The sequence below is a fragment of the Symphalangus syndactylus genome, chromosome 3 (genome assembly GCF_028878055.3).
Source record: "Symphalangus syndactylus isolate Jambi chromosome 3, NHGRI_mSymSyn1-v2.1_pri, whole genome shotgun sequence".
Classification (NCBI taxonomy): Eukaryota; Metazoa; Chordata; class Mammalia; order Primates; family Hylobatidae; genus Symphalangus; species Symphalangus syndactylus.
This window is the reverse complement of record NC_072425.2, coordinates 146,058,537-146,077,686: the sequence shown is the minus strand read 5'-3', so window position 1 is coordinate 146,077,686 and position 19,150 is coordinate 146,058,537. Positions and strand designations below refer to the sequence as shown.

The following is a 19,150-nucleotide window of genomic DNA, read 5'->3' as shown; positions in this document are numbered from 1 at the left end:
TCCCACCCAGGGCGTGAATCATCCCTTGGTCCAGCATATCCACACTGTAGATGCTGCCTGCCCCATTAGTCATTCAGTAGCCCTCTCAGTTATCAGGTTGACTGTTGAAGTATTGAGGTGCTGTGTTCAAGTAACCCTTATTTGACTTAATTGTTTTACTGGATTATTGGTTATTGTAATGAATTTCTTACTGTGCCTAATTTATAAGTTAAACTTTATCATATGTATGCATGTATAGGAAAAAGTATCCTAGGGTTTGGTACTATCTGTGATTTCAGGCATTCACTGAGTGGTCTTGGAACATATTTCCTGCAGATAAGGAGGGACTACTTAATGGCTAAACAGTTTGAGACCTGATAATGACATCTGTTAGATTGACTTAGCAACTAATTTTTATGAGGAGTCTCTGAAAATACCTTAAAGTTGTATCCTTAATATATAGTGGCTTTTTGTGGTCTACTTATACAAGTGTTACTAAATACTACATAAATAAAATGCCCGTGCTATATTGTTAGAAATTTGATAAGCATTGTATAAATACTTTGAGTTCTAACTACATATTAAATAAAAATGAATTATTAGCTTTTTATAAAATATATTTTTTATTAAAACATAATAATACAATTTAAAACATTATAAGATGGTGGATAAGAGTGTGGGCTCTGGCTCCAGATTGTCTGAGTTTTAATCCTATGTTATCTCGGACAAATTATTTAATTCTCTGTGTCTCAGTTTCCTCATTTGTAAAATGGGGATTATGGGACTATTGTTTATCTCACATGGTTATCTTGAAGATTAAATATGTGAGAATAAAAATAGAACATACTTAGTTAGACCAAGTCTGATGTCTATATTTTTTATCAATAAGTGTTGATTTTTAAATTTAAAGAATTCTGGTTTTTATTTTACAAGTTTAATTTTATCTATCCCTTTCCCTATTATGAAAGCATCTATAGTAATTTAATTTGGTTGTTAAGACCAGAAAAACCCTATCACATTACCCCAGAACTCTTCTTGTTTGTGCTATTGGGATCTTCCTCCATCTGTGCTCTGATTTCTTACCAGCTATGAATAAGTGCTTTTGATTAAATATAAAACTAAATAGAAGACTACAATTATCTTTTTCCTATCAAGTGGTCAGTTCTTCATGTTAGTGGAAATGAACAATAGACTTAAGGGTCTCAAAGATGATCAAAAGATTAATTTGGCTTTAAAATAATAGTTATGTTGTGGTCTTGATGTTACTACTAACTTTCTTCTATCTATCTATCTATCTATCTATCTATCTATCTATCTATCTATCTGTAACACCTTAGGGAAGTCATTTGCTTTTTTTGGATTTGAGTTTCTTCTTAAATTCAGAGGGTTTCACTTACAATCTCTCTATTCCTTCTCAACATTTAAATTCTATGATTGTCTTCCCTTTGTTTATGTAACAGATATTTATTGAGTACTGATTGTATGCTAAGTGTATAGCTTTATACCCCAAAGTTTTGTTGAGACTCACACAATTAGTTTATTGCCTAAACTAATTCTTTTCAAAGTGAGTACAAATTAACTAGTCTAAAACTAGTTAAACATTAGTTTATGGCCAAAACAAATTATTGAAAACAAAAACGAAATTTCTAACTTCAAAGATTGATTTGTAACCGATAATGAAAAATCTTTCCTGTAGGAATGCTATTTTTCATCTTGATTGGTCTTAGAAAGGCAATCGTATTTCCATGGATCATGTTGGCATGTGCCTGTGAGAAGAGGCGTTGATGTGGGGGGTGCCCGTGTAACCAGGAACAAGTCTTTAAATGTTACTGTCAAACTTTTTTTAAAAAGAAATTCAGGCTGGGGGCAGTGGCGCACACCTATAATCCCAGCACTTTGGGAGGCCAAGGTGGGGGGATCATGAAGTCAGGAGTTCAAGACAAGCCTGGCCAACATGATGAAACCCCATCTCTACTAAAAATACAAAAATTAGCTGGGCTTGGTGGCGCACATCTGTAATCCCAGCTACTTGGGAGGCTGAGGCAGGAGAATCTCTTGAACCTGGGAGGTAGAGGTTACAGTGAGCTGAGATCGCACCACTGCACTCCAGCTTGGGTGACAGAGCAAGACTCCATCTCAAAAAAAAAAAAAAGGAAATCAGTATTTTAAGGCAGGAATCCACAGTTCAGCATTCCTTCTGTTTCTACACATTAGTCCATTTCATGGTTAATTGCAGGGAAAGGTGTGAAAGAGGAGACATGTTGAGCATCTGTTACCTGCAAAGTATAGCTCAGTACTTTACATGCAGTGTTTTCTTTAATTTCACAAAGCTTCTAGGTAGTTACTGTCCTCCATTTTTATGGAGAGAAAACAGTTTTTGAGAGGTTTAATAAGTAGTCAGGATGCTAAGTCAGTAAGTGAAGGGAGTAGGGACTCAGATCTAAGTCTGCTCCATCTCATTGCCTGAAGAGCGCTAGGCATGATTTTTACATTCACTCTCAGATTATTGTTCTTCATGTCCGTTTTCTACTATATGGAAAGGAACATCTTTCCTGCTCAACCAGCAAGAAATATAGTGTAAAGATTAGCCAACTGTGGACTCCTAAGCATACATGTTTACTGGTGGGAACATTGCTGCGTGTTATGTTTTTACGTGATGATTAATCAATTGTATGCTGGAGAAAAACTCTTCAGACTGTTCGTGATGTCCCCTACCTTTGTTAGGTATTTTCAAATTGTAAGCGTGTGCCCCTTCTGGGAGACACTCTGTTGAGAGAGGAAGACAATCATGGTAACTGTAAATCAGACATCTTTCCACATCCTGATTTTCAAGGTTAACTGAAATAATAGCTTAGTTTGGTGTTTTTTATACTTTTTCTTTTAATCCAGTGGAATTACTAATCAAACAGAATCGTGCGCAGAACCTCAATTCGAGAAAAGGTAACCATGGAGCTGCCCTGATTGGTTTAAGTCGGAAACGCTGGGCCTTATCCCCATGCAGCCTGCCTGGCTGGCATCCTTCAGGTCTTCTGCAGCAGCCCCGAGGGGCCTCAGTAGGGGTGAAAACCATGAGTTTAGCTTACTAGCGGACCTCACTTTGTGTAGTAGATACATCAAAAGCTATCTTAAAATTTTAATTTTAAAAAGCCAGCCAACAGTCTAAAGTTAATAGGGAAACATGTTCTTTATAAGGAGATTTTTCATGACTCCTTTTAGAAGGATAATATCTAGAGTTTTTAAATTTCTCTAATGTAAATTGTGTCTGAATTCCTAGTACTTCATATATTTCTGATATGGGTGGGGGCAAATAATCATATATATATGATTGTATATTTTATATATATATATACAGAGAGAGAGAGAGAGTGTGTGTGTGTGTGTGTGTGTGTGTGTGTGTGTGTATTTTTTTTTCTGTTATTGGGCATAACAGATGACCCACTGATACTTCTGCCAGTGGGAGCTGTTTCTAGGATTTATTCATTCCTTAATTGGTCTGTTAGGTACTGTGTTCATTTGCTAGGGCTACCATAATAAAATACCACAGACCGGGTGGCTTAAAAATTAATAGCAAATGTATTTTCCTACAGTTCTGGAAGCTAGAAGTTAAGGTACCAGAAGGTTTAGTTTTTTTCAAAAGGCTTCTCTCCTTGACTCACAGATGGTCACTTTCTTGCGTGTCCTTACACGGCCTTTCCTCTCTGTGTTCGTCTGTGTCCTAATCTCTTCTTCTTGTAAGGACATCAGTCAGATTAGATTAGGGGCCACCTCATTTAACCTAATTACCTCTTTAAAAGTTCCCATCTCTAAATACGCAGTTAATCCATGAACAACATGTGTTTGACCTTTGCGGGTCCACTTATACACAGATTTTTTTTTTATCAAACATTATTGAAAATATAGTGTTTGTGGGATGCGAAACTCTCATATATGGAGGGCAGGCTTTTGGAATATGACGTGGGATTTGAGTATGTGTGGATTTGGCTATATGAGGGGGTTCTGGAACCAATCCCCCAGGTATGCTGAGGAATGACTGTAGTCGCATCCTGAGTTCCTGGGGGTTAGGAATTCAACATTACGAATCTTGGGGGAGAGGGGCACAATTTTTAGCCCATAATAGATGTCAGCCGGTCCTGAATGGGGAAGTCGGTTGGGCCACCTTTAGGGCTGGCCTGAAGGCACCTGAGGGACTCTCTTACATAGACTTGGTGGGGAACAGGTCCCTACCTGAGCCAGGCTGGTTTCAGGCTCCAGGCAGGCAGGACATGGAGGACTAGCAGACCTCAATACTCTCCTTGGGGTCTCTCTGATGAGTAGGGAGTTCAGGGCTCACCAGGATTCCCTGGAAGGTGCAGGAGGGCTTCCTAGAGGAGGTTACACTGGAGCACAGTGTTGCATGTGTCTTCTGCCAAGAGGATGTCCAGATGACCCACTGATGCTTCTGTCAGCAGGTGCATAGGCCCAGCAGGGAACAGCATGCACCTCGGTCAGCCAGCTCGCCTGGCTGTGGTTACACGTGAACCCTGTAAACTGGGCTCTGGCTGCAGAACACAGAGGAGGCTGTGTGTCACAGAGGTGGCAGTGTCTTCCCTAGCAGTGTAAAGGAGACAAGGGCCTTGTCTTGGTGTTGGCTGTCACCAGTGGTTTTCCTAGGGATTGAGATGATTTAGTGCAGGCCTCTCTCAGGAGAGAAAGGGAAGAGGAGCAAGGATGTGGGCCACTGCTTCCTACGATGGAGGCCAAGTGAGCTGAGGTGTCACCCTCTTGAGCACTGCTACAAAGCTTTCAGAAGCTCGTTGTTGACATCCAGTCCCTATATGTCTGCATTTGCAGCTTTGCTCAGCTCGATGTGTTCATGGCATGTCATCTGGACTCCAGTTTGTCAAGGTCACACTGTGTGTGTGTGATCTCCTTTCTGGCCAGCTGTCAGGGCAATAGAAGGCACAAGTCTCTGTGCAGAGGTCCTTCCTTAATATTGCTGTGAACTGGTGCTATATAGTGGCGGTATTGTGATTTTAATATTATTTTAAAAATAGAGCTGGGTGTGGTTCCTTATACCTATAATCCTAGCACTTTGGGAGGCCAAAGTGGGAAGATTGCTCGGGCCCAGGAATTTGAGACCAGCCTGGCCAACATGGTGAAACCTCATCTCTACTAAAATTATAAAACTGACCCAGGTGCAGTGGTGCATGTCTGTAGTCTAAGCTGCTTCGGAGGCAGAGGCAGGAGGACCACCTAGGCCTGGCAGGTGGAGGTTGCAGTGAGCCAAGAGCCAGACCTTGTCAAAAATAAAAATAATAATCAATAGACTTGATTTTTGTATAGTTAGAGATTTACAGAATAATTGAGCAGATAGTTGAGAGTTTCATGTAATACCCCTGCCCACTCCTCTCACCTGTACCTTCCCCCGTTATTCACATTTGCTTTACAGTGCATTGAATAGAATCAGCAAAATGCTGATCTTTACCAACCATCAGCTGATTAGCTGAGTTTACCTGCAGCACTGACTAAGCACTGTTTCCAGAAGAGTGGTCAAAGGAGCACCAGGGTCAGAATCACACAGATAAAAATACAGTCTCAAATCATACCTTGCAACTGTTGAAACAATTTTGGGGCTTACTTTTTGTTATAATTAACGAACCAATATTGATATACTATTATTAACTAAAGTCCATTGTTTATGTTAGAGTTCCCTCTTGGTGTGCATTCTCTGGGTTTTGACAAATGCATAATAGCATGTATCCACCATTATAGTTTCATACTGAAGAGTTTTATTTTTATTGCCCTAAAAATCTCCTGTGCTTCTCCTATTTATCCTTTCCTGGTGAACCTTTCACAACCTGTGATCTTTCACTGTCATGTCTTTTCCAAAATATCCATATTGTTGGAATCATGGTATGTGGCCTTTTCAGACTGGCTTGTTTTACTTAGTAATATGCATTTAAGGTTCCTCTGTGTCTTTCTCTGGCTTGATAGCTTCTTTTTTAATCACTATCTAATATTCAGTGTCATGGATGTGCCACAGTTTGTTTATATATTCAAGTATTGGAGGACCTCTTGGTTGCTTTCATGTTTTTAGCAATTATGAATGAAACTGCTATAAACATCTATGTGCAGGTTATTGTGTGGACACAAGTTTTCAAGTCTTTTGAGTAAATACCAAGAAATATCATTGCTGGATCATATGGTAAGAGTATGTTGAATTTGGTGCCAAAGTGTCGGTATCATTTTGCATTCTTACCAGCAGTGAATGAGAGTTTCTGCTGTTCCACATCCTCACCAACATTTGATAATTGCCAGTTAAAAAAAAAATAGCCATTCTAATAGGTCCAACAAATAAAGTTAGTTTGAGGAATAGTGTTTACCAAATGTATTAAAGGGTGCTATTCTGCTCTCTTCATTTTGTTACCAGTAATTCTTTTTATTCTCCCTTTGCCACTGACTCCTAAACTTGAATGTTTAAAGGAGGCTATGTTTAAATATCAAATCCCAGGGCCTGAGCCCCTAAATTTTGTTTCAGTAGTTGTGGGGTAGGATGTAAGACTATTTTTGTCCATGTGTGCTGCAGGTAAATTCTGCCAGTCACCTGCATTTTGCCAAGTTCTATTCTAAGTATTATACTAGCCCAGACCATAATTTAGCCGTGGGAACAGAAGGATAAGTTCATCCATGTGTTTAAATTATACTGTGACTCTCTTTCTTTTCTTAAACTTCTGGGAGTAGGAAGTGTGAAATTATATTAACTACAGTAATTTGAAATTCTGAAATCTGTGTTTTTTATTTGTCACCTAAGGGGTTTATTGAATCTCTCATCTTTGTTTTCTGAGGTATTTCATCATATAATATACTTCAGAAAGTAAAAGTAAAAACTCTTCCTTTTTTTTATTTTTAAACTAACTGGCATTATTAATAGATTTGTGTGCTTGTCTGTAAATGATTGTTAGAAATATGAGGTGATACCTCAGAAAGCCCTTTTTTCTAGGTAAAGGCATTACACAAATACAACATGTTAATATATTTTAGGATTGTTGGTTATGTGCAGTGTCTCTCAGAGTTTTATCTAGGAGCCACAGGTATCTGAATGATGAGAAACGTGATAAAAATGGATATTGGTCATCACAGTCTCAGGGGATGGGGTCAGGAGTCTGAATTTTAACAAGTTTTTCAGATGATTATTATGCACAGAACATGAGAGCTGCTGATCTAGGCTCCCATTGTTTATCTTGTGTGCAGATAAAGGGAGCAATCAGACACAGTTTAGAAATTGTGTTTTGTTTCTCCCTCCCCTCAGAAAATCTTCCGTAAAGCACATCTGGGACACAGTTAATCTAATGGCTAGAATCTCATTTAGAGAGTGACAGAATTTTATATACCCCATGTGTTCTTGGTTTTCCATGAGATGATCAAGGATCACCTATTTCATTTTTCATAGTTATCCCCAAATATTGTGAGTTTTCATGCACAAGTATCAGAGAAGCGATTCTTGGACAACACAGTTTTTTTTTTTTTTTTTTTTTTTTTTACCTCAAGAGTATAATGTGGCTCCAGATAACTTAGTTTTAGTGAAATCATCTTTATTTCAAAGGGCAGATATTCAGAAACCTTATCTTGTATAGTAGCTTAATGGATTTGCTTATTTCTCTGCTTATTTATGTAAAAACTATCATATTCATGTAATATCCTAGAATCCAAAGCTGCATCTTTTCATTATTCAAAATAAAATAGAGCAAAATGTTTACTCTCCAGTTAAGTAATGGAAATCATATTACACTGTAAATTTTCATCTATAATGTGACATAATTTCAAGAGAAGGGGAATTATGTGATAATGCAAATGAAATAAATTGCTAACATTTCTTGAGTACTTAGGTGTGCTTTTCGAAGTGCTTACCACTAACCTTTATTCCACAACTCCATGAAGGTACTATAATGATCTAATTTTAGATGAAGAAACTAAAGCATAAAGGGTTAAACAACTAGCCCTTTGTCATTACACTGTATATTGCAGAGTTTCTGTTGAAGCCTGTGCATTTTAGGCAAAGAACAGATCATGGTAATAATTTAATGAATAATAGTGGCTCTGCTTGTTCACTTGTATGAATCATAGATTTTTCTATAGTGGAAGATAATAGTGGACCATCTGGTTCTAAACTGTCATTTTAAAATCGTAGAAATCTGGAGACAAAGAAATTTAGATAAATTTTTCTGTTTCATAAAGACGGTAAGTACGTGGTATAGCCAGGACCAGAATACAAGTGTAATGACTTTTAATTTTGTATTTCTTTTCCTTTTGGAACATATAAATAAATACATTTTCTTAATTTATGTTTTATTTGTTGCTACTTTTTCTTAGTGCCATTAGATATATTGATGTTGGAGATAAATTTCCTACTTGATAGCTTTTTGTTAATTTATAACATCAGAATATGTCTTACCAACTGATGCTTAAACACTCAATTTTTTAAATCAGCATTAAAGGACACTATTTTGTTTTTAGTTTTTTTTTCTTTTTTTATTATGCTTTCAGTTCTAGGGTACATGTGCACAATGTGCAGGTTTGTTACATATGTATACATGTAAACAGTCAATTTTATAGAAATTATTGACAAAATGGCTATGGCAGTAGTTCTTAATCTTATTAAACCCTAATACCCCCCTTTATGACAAGTATTTTCTAAAATCCTTTTTTGTCATTCTGTAGTGGAATTTACAAATTGTTTAACTACTTCCATTAATATACACTTTCAAAAAAGTCAGCATAAATTTTCAGATATAAAGGAGAAATAAAAGGAAAGTAATTTATGTATTTAAAATACACAGTATGTTTTTAAATATGAATACTTGGGACAACTATGTGAAGACCTCGTTATCTTAAATGTAGTCCACAGACTCGCAGCATTCACTTCAGTCAGAAATACATAAAACCCATGTATAATAGTACTAAAAATAAGAAATATTTAGGACTGTATCTGAAAAAAAAAAAAAAAAGATGTGAAAGAGCTATATACTGAAAACTACAGAACATTGCTAAGAGACATTAAAGAAGATCCAAATAAATGGAGAGATCTACTGTTTTTATGGGTTGGAAGACTATATATTTCTTAAGATGACATTTCTTCCCAAATTGATCTAAATCAAAATCCCAGGCAGGCTCTTGTGTAGAAATATACAAGCAAATTAAACAATTCAAATGGAAATGCAAAGGACCTGGAATATAATAGCCGAAACAAATTTGAAAAAGAACAAAGTTGGAGAACTAACACTAACTGAAGATTTACTACAAAGCTACAGTTTTCAAGAGAATGTGGTATTGGTGGAAAGATAGATAAGTAGATCAGTGGGAAGGAATAGACAGTCCTGAAATACATACATACAGTTGTACACATGGACAACTGATTTTCAACGAAGTTCAAAAGTCAATTCAGTGAAGAGATATAGTGGCAGTGGAACACTTGGATATCCATATGTCTCCAAAGTAAACTTTATTTCTTTTACCATCTACAAAAATTAACTCAAAATGGATAATATACCTAAATGTTTATAAAGTATAAACTATAAAACTTCAAGAAGAAAACATAGGAGAAAACTTTTGTGGCTTTGGATTAGGTGAAGATGTCTCTCTGTCTCTCTCTCTCTCTTTTTTTTTGTGACAGAATCTTGCTCTGTCACCAGACTGGAGTGCAGAGGTGCAATCTTGGCTCACTGCAACCTCTGCCTCCTGGGTTCAAGCGATTCTCCAACTTCAGCTTCCCGAGTAGTTGGGACTACAGGCACAGGCCACCACGCCCAGCTAATTTTTGTATTTTTAGTAGAGACAAGGTTTCACCATGTTGGCCAGGATGATCTTGATCTCCTGACCTTGTGATCTGCCCCCCTCAGCCTCCCAAAGTGCTGGGATTATAGGCATGAGCCACCACGCCCAGCCAATATACCTAAATGTTTATAAACTATAAAACTTCAAGAAGAAAACATAGGAGAAAATTTTTGTGGCTTTGGATTAGGCAAAGATTTCTTAAATGTGACATCAGAAGAACAATTCATAAAAATAATTTAATTTCATTAAAATTTAAAACTTCTGCTCTTAAACAAATTTACAAGAAAAAAAACCCATCAAAAAGTGGGCAAAGGATATGAACAGACACTTCTCAAAAGAAGACATTTATGCGGCCAACAAACATATGAGAAAAAGCTCATCATCACTAGTCATTAGAGAAATGCAAATCAAAACCACAGTGAGATACCATCCCACACCAGTTAGAATGGCGATTATTAAAAAGTCAGGAAATGACAGATGCTGGAGAAGATGTGGAGAAATAGGAATGCTTTTACACTGTTGGCGGGAGTGTAAATTAGTTCAACCATTGTGGAAGACAGTGTGGCAATTCCTCAAGGATCTAGAACCAGAAATACCATTTGACCCAGCAATCCCATTACTGGGTATATACCCAAAGGATTATAAATTATTCTACTATAAAGACACATGCACATGTATGTTTATTGCAGCACTATTCACAATAGCAAAGACTTGGAACCAACCCAAATGTCCATCAATGATAGACTGAATAAAGAAAATGTGGCACATATATACCGTGGAATACTATGCAGCCATAAAAAGGATGAGTTCGTGTCCTTTGCAGGGACATGGATGATGCTAGAAACCATCATTCTCAGCAAACTAACACAGGAACAGAAAACCAAACACCGCGTGTTCTCATTCATAAGTAGGAGTTGAACAATGAGAACACATGGACACAGGGAGGGGAACATCACACATGGGCCTGTCTGGGTGTGGGGGACTAGGGAACAGATAGCATTAGGAGAAATACCTAATGTAGATGACAAGTTGATGGGTGCAGCAAACCACCATGGCACATGTATACCTGTGTAACAAACATGCATATTCTGCACATGTATCCCATAACTTAAAGTATAATAAAAAAAAAATTTTTTTAAAAAAACTGTCTGCTCTTTGAAAGACATATTTACTAGTACAAAAAGACAGACCACAGCCTGGGAGAAAATATTTGCAGTGATTATATCTGATAAAGGACTTGTATCAGAACATACAAAGAACTCTCACTGGGCAAGCTCAGTAACATGTGCCTGTAGTCCCAGCTACTTCGGAGGCTGAGGCAGGAGGATTGCTTGAGCCCATGAATTTGAGGCCAGCCTGGGCAACATACTGAGGTGCTATTTTTTAAAAAACAAAAACTCTCAAAATTAAAGAAGAAAACAATACAATTTAAAAAATAGGCAAAGATTGGAGCAGATATCATCAAAAGGGTATATGAATGGCAAATTAATACATAGATATCCAACATCAATAGTCATTAGAGAAATGTAAGTTAAAACAACAATGAGGTATTGATTCATACTTATTAAAATTAGAAGGATGTGGAGAAATTGGAATTCTCATACAGTGCTGGTGGCAATGTAAGATGTCACAACTAATTTGAAAACAGTTTAGCAGTTTCTTAAGTTAAACACTCAGTAAGTCATCACTTAATGTTGTCAGTTGGTTCTTGGAAACTGCAACTTTAAGCAAAATGACATACTGTCTAATGAAACCAATTTTATCATAGGCTAATTGATATAAATAAGAATTAAGTTCCCACAGCACAAAGTAAGTCAGTTCACAGTTTCCAATGTGAACGTCAATGACGTTAAGGGAGGAATTACTGTACATTTACTACATGATCTAACTGTTTAAAGAAAAAAAAGCATGTGTCCATATAGAAACTCATACATGAATGTTCGTAGCATCTTTATATGTAATAGTTTAAAACTGGAAACAACCCTAATATCTGTCAACAGCAGATTAATAGACAAATGGTGGTGTCCATACAATAGAGTATTACTTAGCAATGAAAGGAATAGACAGTTGATAAATACAGCAACATGAGTGATCCTCAAAAATATGCTGCATGAAAGAAGGCAGACAAAAAAGAGTATATTACATGAGACTTCATTTATGTAAAATTGTAGAAAGTGGAAAGTAATATATCGTGATAAAAAGTAGGTGAGTAACTGCCTGAGGAGCAGGGATGGGAGGGCAGGGGGAAGGAAGGGTTACAGAGAGATATAAGGAAACTTTTGGGGTTGATGAATATATTATAATCTTGATTGTGGTAATAGTTTCATGGGTGTTTTATCAAAATGTACATTTTAAATATGTGCAGTTTACTTTGGGTTAACTATACCTCAGTTAAGGTGGAAGCAAAAACTGCAGGAACATTCTCGACTTCATGTTGTTCATGCATCCAATCCAGTTGATCGTGTCTGTCTCTTCTACCTCTGTGTCATTTACATTCATATACTCTCCTTCCTTCCTCATGCTGTTGTCATACACTGTAGGTTTTATTCTCTTTCCTAGCCCATTTTGCAAATTCCTAAAGTGGTGTACTGCTTCTTATCTTCCTCCCTTCCTTACACCTTGAAAGGTATACAGTGCTAATACCTTTCCTTTTAGAACATGCCTATTCCTGCGCTGCTTCTGCTCAGAATTTGTCACTTTTATTTCCTACAGAAGGAACTTAAAACTCCTTGTCACGATATACAAGATCATCCAGAATCTCCAACTTTATTCTCGTTTACCAGTCTTTCTTTGCACTGCTCTATTTTAGAAACTGGATGTTCTGCCAGATGGAACTATTATTTCTCCCCTTAGTACACACGTTGCTCTTTTCTACTCTTGTGTCTTTTTATCTGTGTCTTTCCACTTACAATGCCTACTCTATCCTTTTCTTACTCCTTCCAGGGCTGAAAGATATTACAAATTAATTAAAACTTTAAAGCAACTGTAATCTAGTTTGTTTTATTTGATATTGTATTCTGGCAACTTGGAAAAGAAAGTTAATCCCCTCAGCTACTTGCTGTACAATAAACAATTATGTTCAATATTCAGTATTATGCTTAGTATTATCATTCCACTGTTCCTCCCAGTTTTTGCCCATCAGTTACTTCCTGCCTTCACTATCCTCCTTTTCCAGTGTAGATTCTAGAGCCGTGATTACATTCACCTATCATAAATATATTCTTAAACTCTTCACCCTTTGATTTTCTCTTTTATCACTAGTGGTCTCTGTTTGGCTTAATTAAAAAAAAAAATAGATGCTTTACTACTCCTTACTTAAACTCTCATTAGTATCTGATTTTCTCTTTCCAGAGACTTTTTTCCCTTAACTGACTTGACACAGTCTCCTTTGCCAGGACACCCTCCTCTGCTAGACCTCTGACGTTTGGGGTTGGACTGCCTTCTTATTCTACACTCTTTGTCCGTTGCTATCTTACTCACTTTCTCAACTTTAAAAACCATATTTATGCCCAACTCTCAGATTTATATCCTGATCTTTAGCTTTGTTCTTGACTCTCAAACCTGCATATCCGGCTGCAAGAGTAATTTTTTATTTAAATGGAAATTAGGGAGTTGACATTCAAGGGGACAATATAAATAAAGCAAAGAAACCAGAAGCAATGTTATGCTTTTTTGGGGACATACAAGGAGAGTGGGAGGTGGGGGGATTAGTAGGAATATCTCAAAGAGCCCAATGCAAGAATTACTAGGCTATAAGTAAATGGAACCAGAACTAAAAAGTGAGGACCTGAGGAACTTATTTCCGGTTTTTGCTTCCGTTGGTGTGTAGCAACTGTTGTTTCTTTGTCTCTTCTCTTCTTTGTTTGGAAAAATATTTCCTAATTCTAACAATTCAATGGAGATAATTGAAGATTTGGAACTAGTTCCAAAATCATAGCAGACAAACTAATTGACTCATTGACTTACCGTCTGTTTGATCAGCTGTGCTGGGATGGTGTTGGCAGGCCATGGGAGTCAGACTGGGCAGAGACTCTAAAGAAGATTACGTTCTTTAAGCATGTGTCGGGAGTGGGGAGAAAATAATTAGCATTTCTAGACAATAGACTATGAATTTGTATTGGTTCAAATCTCCTTAGTGGTGTGATTTTTTTTTTTCTCCGGCAATACACAGACGTGCAAGTATGGTAGTGTATTGATTTAGTTGTGGTGGTTTGCTGGATTGTTTTGGCAGGAGGTTAATATTGCAAGGAAATTAAGGGTACTGATTTAAAACAAATGCTCAATCACAGGGTCCATTATTGGGTAGCAAACAAAACAAAACAAAAAACCTGGAATTGTGGGGATAAGTACCTTGGGGGGAAATATGAAGGGGATGGGATGTCTCTGTTTGAACTTCTTTGTTGTTATAGAATATCAACACTAGAGACCTGAGAGGATAGGAAGTTGTAGTCAGCAAATGAAAAACTGGAGATTTAACACTCTGAGGCCAAATAATTCCAATTGAAAGATCTGTGATGTATTTTTAGGAGTGAGCAATGCTTCTACTAAGTTTAATTTAAAAAATGTTTGGCTATGCCAACAGTGCTAAAGTTTCGCTAGCCATAAATTAAATAAATAAACCAATAGAAGATATTTTTTTTTTTTTTTTTTTTTTTGAGACGGAGTCTCTCACTCTGTCGCCCAGGCTGGAGTGCAGTGGCACGATCTCTGCTCACTGCAAGCTCCGCCTCCTGGGTTCACACCATTCTCCTGCCTCAGCCTCCCAAGTAGCTGGGACTACAGGTGCCCGCCACTATAGGCCCAGCTAATTTTTTGTATTTTTTTTAGTAGAGACGAGGTTTCACCATGTTAGCCAGGATGGTCTCGATCTCCTGACCTCGTGATATGCCCGCCTTGGCCTCCCAAAGTGCTGGGATTACAAGTGTGAGCCACCGCGCCCGGCCGAGAATTTTTTTTTTTAAAGTCAGCAATAAGCACATGATCGTTATGTTGAATTCCTTTTTAGGTTTTTGTTGATTGCCTCGAAGAGACTATAGTTAGGATTAGGTTCTGTTGTTAACTCTGCTGTTTCCAAAGCTCCAGGCTTATTTTATTGCAGTAGTTTCTTTTCTAATATTCCCTTTAAGTTACACCAAAGTATTTTTCAGCACATACACTCACTTTAGAAGCTAAACCAGGTTTTCTTTTTAGTCTGAGTATCCCGCAAGGTAGAAGAAGATCAGAAGAACCAGATTACAGTCTATTCCCTTTACATCTCTCCTGGTTCTCCTAGAGTCAGAGGGTGAGCCATATGCTTGCTAAGCTACTAGAAACTGATTACCAGGAGCTGTTAGAGGTGGATAGGCGCAGGACGAAGTGTATGGATATACATCAGTGGCCAGCTGGAGCCAACTGTGAAATTTTGTAGGACAGTTGTTAAAAACAGCCATTATTAAAAATTAAGGTATATGCATTTACAATGAAATGAATTGTGTTAAAAACAAAGGTAATAATCAAACATTTTTTGTAATTATTTTACCACATTTTACCATTTATGCTCTTGAAGTTCTTTCCAGCTACTCTGTCTGTATGCTATCAATACTGTATAACTGAGTGCCCTTCTGCTTCTCTTTCCAATTTTGTGTTCAGTTATATCAAGTTGGTAGCTTGAAACCAGCCACGATGGGAGTGTTTATACTGTGAGCACTGGAAAACGCTGGAAATCAAGGCCTTTCCCCCATGGAGAGCTAGTTGTTAAACATTTATCAGCACACCATGGGATAGATATATTAGCATGTCTGGTGGCTTTTTACTTTGTCTCAAAGACTTGAGTGAAAACAGTCAGCAGGAAGGTCTCCTCTTTTCAAGACCATTCCGAGACCAAACCTATTCCAGCCTTGTCTCTACATTGTTCTTTTCCTTCTATTACTATGTTTTTATTACCTACTTCTTTACCATCACGGGCCCTAGATGCTGGCTTTTTCTCCATCTTCCATTCTTTTCCTAGAGTTGAATCTCATTTTGACCCCTGCCAATATACCCAATTCTGCTCTCCCTTTCCGGCCGTGTAAATTAAAGCTTTAGAAATTGCCACAGCTGCAGAAATAATAAGATACAGAGCAAGATGACATAGTTAATAGATCATATTTTCAGAGTTCCAGTCACTTTTTACTGTTTGACATTTTATCAAAGTGGTTACTGTTTGGTGAAATCTTAGGTGAAGTATTCATCAGAAAAGTATAAATGTTCATTAACTATACTTTTAAGGTTCCGTTCTCGTGTGTAATATTTTCAACAGAACACAGTTTTTTGTCATGAAAATTTTGTGATGGTAAAATGGAATCTGTTTGCCTTTCACAAATCCATAGAACTGACTCTTTTAAAAGACTCCTTGATATTTAGGAGTGATTTTGGCTTCAAGAAACAAAAACTGAGTGGAAAAGATGGTGGATTTCTAGTGCTGAGTCAGCAGCTTAATGCTGCCAGGCAGGAGTCTCTAGGGTCTCTCAGCTTTTCACTTATGGTCAAGTGATGACCACGACAGATCTAGTCACGACACCTGTGCTCATGGCACAGAGGAGGAGACGGGATAGTAGCAGAGCTGTTTTACATGTGCGGTGGCTTTGCCTGAATATAGGGAGTCTGGGAAACTGTAGAGTTTAGCTAGTAGTTAGTGATATTACACTTATGATAAAGTAAAACAAGAGGGCAGGGATTGGAGTTAAGTATTAGGTGAGCCTACTGTAGATCTACCTCTGCATAGTATGCAGTAACATTTCCCCATATACCTAAACCTAATTCATTGTGATGAATTTAAAAGGTGAAAATGTAGCTAATGTGTGTGATATAGTTCCCTGAGAAGTGCATTAAGCTTTCTTTGTTCAGTCTTTGTGAGGAAGTGATGGAAAACTTTTTTTTTTTTTTTTTTGCCAAAAGATACTGGAACTTAGAAACTAGGCAGTTACTTTCACATAAACTCTTGAAGTATAGGTAGTGTTATCCCTAACGTTACAAATTAGGAAACTAAGACAGAGATGTTAAGCAGTTTGCTGTAGATCACGGAACCTAGTAAATGGGTGAGCCAAGTTTAGAATCTGGACTTTTCTCTCAGGCAAGTTGCAGATTTTATATATTGAAATGAATTAGAATGTTATAGCAAGAATGATATTTGAGAGTCAGGAAACTTAAGCAGATATATACAAAAGGTGGCATTTTGTGTAATATCCATTTGATGGAGGAGCTATAGCCCTCTAGCAGTTCTGGTAGCCAAATACTGGGATAATAGCATTTTACTTATGCATTAGCCCATTTATGCCTAGTGTTCCATTATTGGGATGCTAAGCTTGTGGGAGTTATTTATATCCTACTGCTCAAGGTCATCACCAAGTTCTGATTTTTCACAAAAAAATTTTGCAACCTCTGGCATAAATGGGTTAAAGCTTTAGAAATTGCCATGGCTGCAGAAAGAATAACATATGAAAGAGGCTGCTGTAGTTAATAGATCATGTTGTTACTAGACCATTAGTTAACAAATCAATGCATTTTACTCTATGCATTTTATTTATACTAGCCCATTTAATTCTCGTAACAACCGTTATGAGATAGGCATTATTATTACCATGTTTAGATGAAGAAACTAAAACACAAAGAGGCTAAGTTACAAACCTAATCTAGTAAGTGGCAGACTTAAGATTGAACCCAGATATTTTTTTTTGTAGCCATGTGTTAGCTTTATATATAAAACATGATGAAAACTTGTTTAATATAAAACACTTTAATATAAAACATGATGAAAACTCAATTACAAGAGTTCGAAAGGGCAAGAAAAACCAATGAGTTTCCACTTTATTACAAGTTTTAAAATCTGAGACTAGTTAAGAAAACTTACATGTTAATTTCAGATGAGGGTTAATTTTTTTCACAAACTAAAAATTACTATATGGGAAGATCAGTGCAACAAACAGTACAGTTTGCAAACCCAAGCCACAAACTTATTGTTAATAATCATGGTAAGAAACATAGCCAAAGAGCAACTGATGCCTCAGTTAAGTTTGAAAGAAACTCTGCCTTCTGTGAAGGCAGAGAAGAAATATGCAAGCAATTCTCCTTCAAGAAATTTGCATAGAGTCCTGATGTGGTAACTCATGCCTGTAATCCCAGCACTTTGGGAGGCCAAGGCGAGTGGATCACCTGAGGTCGCGAGTTCACGACCAGCCTGACCAACATGGAGAAACCCCATCTCTACTAAAAATACAAAAAATTGGCCGGGCATGGTGGCGCATGCGTGTAATCCCAGTTACTTGGGAGGCTGAGGCAGGAGAATCATTTGAACCTGGGAGGCAGAGGTTACAGTGAGCTGAGGTCATGTCGTTGCACTCCAGACTGGGCAACAAGAGTAAAACTCCGTCGCGCAAAAAAAAAAAAAAAAAAAAAAAAAAAAGAAAAGAAAAGAAAAGAAATTTGCATAGAAAGGGAAAATGTTAGAGCCTTTACCACAAGTGAAATTGCAAAGCCTGAACATAATTCAACTCAATCCAGAGAGCACCAAACATTAAATTGGGACCAAGGTAGAACTTGAACATTTAATTTCCAGCTGTGTGACTTGGACAGCACTGTAATTTCAGATGTGGAAACCAGCTGCAGGTAAGCTCTTTTAGAAACATGAATTTTATACTCCATAAATTCTGAAACAAGGCAGATATTTGTACATTGTTGTTTGAATTTCAGAAGGGTTCCTCAAGGCATCAGGATCTTTTTCAGAGTGACTCTTGAAATAGTTGTATCTTCCCAGCCTTGGTAACCACTTTTTACAGTTCTCTAGCCTTTGCATGCATTGAAACACACCACTTTGTGGAATGACTTTTAACATTACATCCGTCATGGCTTAAGTTCGTGAAGCAGCTGTTTCCAGGGCACCTCCCATCTCATCGGCGTGAGCAGTTTCCCAGTCGCTTCTTCATCCCCCCAAGTCCTCTTCATGAGAGTCTGCAGAGCTCATAGCATCAGGGTCTCCATTGCTGGGACTCACACCGGAGACTACATCTGCAAGCTCCACTCCTCCAGCTCTCTCTGCTGGAGACCAAAGTGACAGTTTATTGCAAAGACTTGTAAAAACAAAGATTATTTACAAATGCATTTTTGTATACATTTGTTTAATTTACGACCTGAGACTTTTATATCGCTTTCCAAACCCTTTTATGGAGGGTGGAACGCTTACTTGAGGCTACGCTGTTAACCATGCCCCATATCCCCTCTCATAACTGACTTGTGTAAGATAAAAAATGAAGATTTTTTTAAGTTGACTCTTACCTGGTTCTAATCAGTCTTGGAAGCATTTCTACTCGTTTAGTAAAATAGGAAGTTGAGTAGAATATATTAAAGA

At 37.4% G+C, this 19,150-nt stretch overlaps 1 protein-coding gene across 7 annotated transcripts in view; it reads left to right on the top strand.

Annotated features, from left to right (window-relative positions):
• The window catches only part of ARHGAP32 (Rho GTPase activating protein 32), a 307,318-nt gene that overhangs the window by 210,138 nt on the left and 78,030 nt on the right, over nt 1-19,150 (top strand). The gene's annotated exons all lie outside the window — the stretch shown is intronic.